Consider the following 6,028-nt stretch of genomic DNA (forward strand, 5'->3'; position numbering starts at 1 on the left):
GAAGATATAAAGATAAATAATAGCATTATCCAGTCTTTCCAAGTCAAAGGGTAATCAATATAAAAGCTTATTTATATTCAATTTTTATAGCTTTCTTCTGTTTACTTTGCTTTTACCATATTTGTCACATTATACAGATGTAAAAATGGTGATATTTGGGAAACCTTGCATACTGTCACCTACTGCTTGATAATTAAAACTTTTCCATGCTTTCTAAATTAAAAAAGTATCATGAAAAGGCCACACAGAGTTTGCATATATTTGGCCAGTCATTTACAGAGATGGCAACATACTGAATGAGAGGAAAACATATTAGTATTTTATGAAGTCAAGGAGCATGAGAAAGTGTCCAAAATTTCTTATATGGATTGATGTGTTCCACATTCTGGGTCAAAATTAGGAATAATGGTAGATACCAACATTTTCATCATCTTGAGATAAATGGCTGATTAGTTGTCTATGCAAATTGTGTCTGTTGGTCTCAGTTTAGTTCCTGATAGTCAAATGTCTACATTACAAAGGCTCAAGCTGCCCTTTGGGGATCACATAGCCTATGACCCAGGGCCCCTACCTTGATTTGGAATCTTAAACTATCAGGGTCCAATATGAAAGAACAGAAAACACTTTTGTTTCTACATTTTTTTTTAAAAAGGACAAAACTTCCCCCATACAGTAAACTAAGTAGTAATACGCACACACTGCTCCACTCAGAAAAATCTGAGAAAAGTGGTGCCCAGGCCTCAAAATCAACAGCTAAATGTGCATATCAAATGCACTTATAGTTTTAACCCTTGAGGTGGTTGGTGTTGAAACATGTTATTGGGTCGCTGTGAGGAAGAGTGCAATGCTGTTGCCTGTTGTATAGCTGTACTGTGGACAACATAGGACAAGGCTGCCAATCCATCACCTTCCAGGGAAACTAATAAATTCAGAGAGAGAGAGAGAAAGAGAGATAAATGTGTCCATATTTTTATTTAGAAAGTAAAATAAGTAATCACGTTTATGAAACAAGGATACTATTTTCCCATCCATAAATAAAGAGGCTCTATTAGGTGATGTTTGTACAGCATTTTAAAATGCAAAGCACTATATGGAGTCTAAGCATTTTTAATTATTGTGAATAATTATTATTGGATTTACACATATAAACCCACCATCTCTCAAAAAATATTCAAGATATAAATTATTTGAGATCCTTGCAAATTTGCAATGGGAATACTACAGAAGGCCAAGGAAGTGTACCTTCATTTAAAATGTTAGAAACTTTAAAAGGGATAATTTCTGTAAATACTAATTACCATCATATAAAAATGTGTAGTTTCCTTAACAGCAAAAGTGCAGGGATGATGCCAATTACTTGGACAAACAAATCAAGTAGCAAAACATCAGTTTAATTCAAGTCAGAACCATAAAGAACTCTACAGCCACCAAAACATCAGTGTGTTTCCTGAAGAGTTGTTTTGACAATTTAATAACATTAATCATAATATTTTATACTTGGGATTTCAAAGTACTTTACAACTATTAATTAATTCCCACAACAAGCCAGAAAGATAGGATCTGACAAGGTCACACAGCTAGTCAGTGGAAGAGAAGGTAATAGATTCAGAACTTCTGACAAGCAATCTTCTGCTCTAACTACTAGTCAACATTTCCTTCCACATATGGTGCCATCCTCTTAGAATTTTAGTTTGTTTAATAGTGCGGCACGTTGCAGGAGAAGCGTGGTTCAGACTGATTAAATGGTAAGCAACTAGATATAGTACAGTTAAATTGAGCAAAATATATTTTAAACTGAAAATCAAGAAAAGTTGCTTATCTAGGTCTATTTGATGGTAGAATAAATTTCCTAGAAAGGTAGTGAGAACCTCATTGCTAAATCATTTAAAAATGGACTGTGTTGGAAACCCTTAAGATTATATTTCAGGGAATACTCATGCATTGCTTGAGTGAATCGACTAGATGTGAATTAATTTTTCAAGTGTAATTTCTATCAAGTGGAGTTTGGAGCAAAGTTAACCAATAACATCACATATGCAAATTATGACATACTGATTGGGTGCAGTTGAGTTCGAACTTCATCTATCTTTTAGAACGTTACAGTTCAAAACTCAAAAGTCTGCTGGCAGTTAATGCAGTTAGCTGGAATTCTAGGCTAGCTGTTTGTAGGCCTGAAAACATGAATGAATATACCACCAATTAAATTATAATGGCTTTTGTTTCAGAAATCTTTAATTCTTCTTTCATCAGGATTTTTGTCAATATCTCCCTCAGATCAATAAATCTTAATATTCAGTTCTACAGCAATAAATAACTGCTTATAATTTTGTGAAATATCGTGATAATATAAAGCTGCAAATCATGATTACTCTTGATTAGTTTGCTTTTGTGCATTCTATTTTCACTATTTTTTATATTTTTGAAATTATACAGAAAACTTTTACATTTTCTATTTGTTGATTTTGCACACAGAAAGTGCTAAATTGAGAAAATTGCTGAAATTATTGGGAATGACTGGAAATAGAAAAAAAATCCTCATACACATCTAAGTTGTACAAGTGCATATTAAACAGTTTATCTTTAAGCAAACCTTTCACTGTCCTTTGATCATTTTTTCCTCTAGCATAAGGACAGCCTGAAAGCAGGGATCTGAAATGTTGTAAGGTGAACTGTGAAAGTTTCAAACCTAACACATATAGGACAGATGGTTTCAGGGGTGCAACTTTGGGTGCTAACACCTAGCACAAATAATCCTTTCTAGTCTCATCTCCAAGAAACTAGAGAGCTCCTCAAGGATCTTCCAGTCACTACAAGGAAGATGTTACACAAAATCCATTTCAAAACAACAGTCAATATCACTATATCAATCAGCTTCAGAGACTTTTAGAAAATGCTTGCTGAATTTTCAGTCCTATGCAAAGGTTCCCTGTCAGAACAAAGTTGCTTCTAGCATTTAGTATGTCTTTCCCCCCTCTTTCTGTCACTTTGTAGAATTTGGATTGGCTATTTAATAAGTGTAAATAAACTCAGGGTTATGTGTGACTAGGTCCAAATACTGTGGCTGCATCTTTAACTTCCCCGCTGCCATCTAGAGGACAGGGGCTGTATAACAGCTATAAAATACATCAGTACACACAGTTACAATCAAACGGCTTGCCATTTTAAACAGCCAGGTAACAGGAATTACCTTTGGCAGGCTCCTCGTTGTTGGACTAAAATTTAACTATTCTGAGTCCTCATTTGCAAGCTGGGGAGATGGTCAGCGCTCTTTTCTCTGGATGTTGATTAGCATCGGCATAGCAGGGCTCCCCAGTAAAGCGTATTCCCCAAACGAGCTCAGATCTTCGGGTTCTTAATACTGCCCATCATCCTAGGGTCCAGCGAGAGCCGTTTGCTGGGGGCCAGAGCGTACCGTGTGGCCACTTCGATTACCTACTCAAGGTAACACTGTGGCCGTATTTACCGCCGTCGCAGGGCAGTTGGTTTCTGGTCGCAGCGTTTCCTAAAGAAGGAGCAGCTCTCATTGATCTAACGCTATTAAGTGTATGTAGCAGCAAGGACGAGGCACGGAGGGGCATTAATATGGTATTTTACACACGTGTGAATTAATATAATATTTTACACACATATGACTATAGGATTTTATGGCTATTAATGTTACGATGAAGTTCTACCATATTATCTGTAATATACAAATATACAAGTCTCACACTGGGACACTTTGTAAAAGGGATATTTGGGGCAGGGGAGATTGTTAATCACCAACAGTTTGGTTGGCAGTGTAACAGTCTCAGAAATGTGCGAGAGATGTTAAACATCTCTGAATCAAGCACAACAAAATCCGTTAGACCAAGAAGAATGAAAATAATTTGAAACAAATGCTCATTGGGAAAAAATCTCCGTCCAAAATGAGTGAAATTCTGTTGGCTGTCAGTTTAATATAAAATTCATGTAGAACTGTGTTAAGTAGGTATCTGAATGTCCAGTATTTTTAAATACAATGAACAGTTAATGGAGGACTTCTTCAGGTTAAAGAAAAAACCTAAAAGTTTCCGGTTTGATCTTCACAGCTCATCACATATTTGATCTTCACAGTTCATCATACATCACATATTTTTGTACGTGCCTTGCCACCTTTGACTTCCAGACCCTAGCACTGCCATAGCTATCTTTTCATTTAAAAAAAAGTCTGAATCATATAAAAATACAATTACAATGTATCATAGAGCAGCAATACATTTATATATTAATAATAATTAGTCACTAGTGCACAAATCATCTCTCTTTTAGAAAGCAAGTTAAGTATGCCTGTGCATAGTTGGTGGGATGGATTCATTTTATGCTATTTCCTCTTGTTTATATAAATATTTAAAAAGGAAATAGGTGGCTGAGGCAGTCTCTTGCCTGAATAACCTGGGGTGGTAATATTTATTTAAAGTGGCTTTTGTACACATGGCCATGGGACTATTTTTATTAGTCACGTATATGATCTTGGGTGTATTTTTGTTTTATTGTTGCAGTGAAGCTGGCAGTTGTCCTGTGTGGGAGGTAAATTAACAAGGCATGATGGAATGGCCTCCATCCATTTTTCTTGGCCCTAAAAAAACCCAAGTACATCATGTGACAAGAGGGGAAAATATTTCCTGGGTGGATGCAACCGGGTGGCAGTGTTCTTTTATTGACCCACCCTATTAGCAGGTGCGAGAACCCCTCAGAAAGCTGTGACTCATTGTGGCAGGTCCAGCTCATTGGCTTTACCTGGGAGTTAAGAGAGGAGGGAGTTGTTCTCTGGACAGAGCAACTGGAGAGAAATCCGAGAGACAGTAGACCTTATGCAGGAAAATTAATCTGAGATTTGTTTGTTTGTTTTTTATGTTATCAATAAATCCAAATCCCAGAAAGAGGGTGAGAGTTTGGACACTAACTCAAAGTTGTGTGGTCTGCTTAGAATGAGGTAGGGACTCATTCTGTTCATACTGGGCCATTCCCTGAAATGGACAGATGGTGCAGGGGCCAAGTGCTGTTTTGTGTGTCCTTCTAGGTTCATAGCTTGATTTCCTTTACAAACAAAGGGCAGTAGGAATGGGAGATTCTTCAAGGCACAATTTCATAGTTTCAGAGAGTTCAAGGCTAGGACAGAGGGACTATCGATACTATAGTCTGACCTCTTTTTTATCACGCCTGATTAATTTTCACCCAGATACCCCTATATTAAACTCAAAGGGTTTAGTTAGACCAAAGCATTTCAGTCCTCAGGAGACTAGACTGTGTGCCACAGGTAGGGAAAGGGAGAGACCAATATTCCGCAATGGCAGAGAATTGATTTGCCCAAATGATCCTAGCAGGTGACTAGCTAAGTGACCCAAGCTCCATGCTGCAAAGGAACGTGAAAACTTCCAAAATCCCAGGCAGTCTGACATGGGGGGAAAATTCCTTCTCAATACCCAGTCTGGCAGTCTGACCTCGAGCATATGAGTAGAAATACAAGACCGGCATCTAAAAAGAGGATTCTCTGTACCACCTTGGTGCACTGGTCCAGTGTCCCACCTCTAGCTGTGGCCAATCATCCTTCAGAGGAAGGCAAAACCAAAACCCCAGAATATATCTAGGCAATTATGCAGAGGGGAAAAATCCTTCCCAACCCTTGCAGGTGACTGGCTGAAGCCTTGAAGTATGAGATTTGATTATAGTCATTATCTTAATACAGAGCTGCAAGTGTTACAGGTACTTTGAGGGCAATGCAGGCAATCCTGTTCTTGCTCCTGTTCAACAGGGGGTCTCAGATTTACTCAGATTGAGCCAAAGGCCTCTCCCCTTCCAAGTTATATTTTCACCTTTTTCCTCTTAGAAATATCAATAATATTAAGTCTCCACTTCCTTGGTTTTATGGAGGACCCTTTGGAAAAACTACAGTGGGATGAATTGTTATCAATTGTTGAATGAAAAGAATTTTAGAAGCATAAAAAGGGATCTTACAATCTAAAAAGGCAGAAAAATATGTTTTAGCCTTAGGTGCATTTTGTTAAAG

This window comes from Lepidochelys olivacea (assembly GCF_965140295.1).
Source record: "Lepidochelys olivacea isolate rLepOli2 genome assembly, chromosome: 10".
Taxonomy (NCBI): domain Eukaryota; kingdom Metazoa; phylum Chordata; order Testudines; family Cheloniidae; genus Lepidochelys; species Lepidochelys olivacea.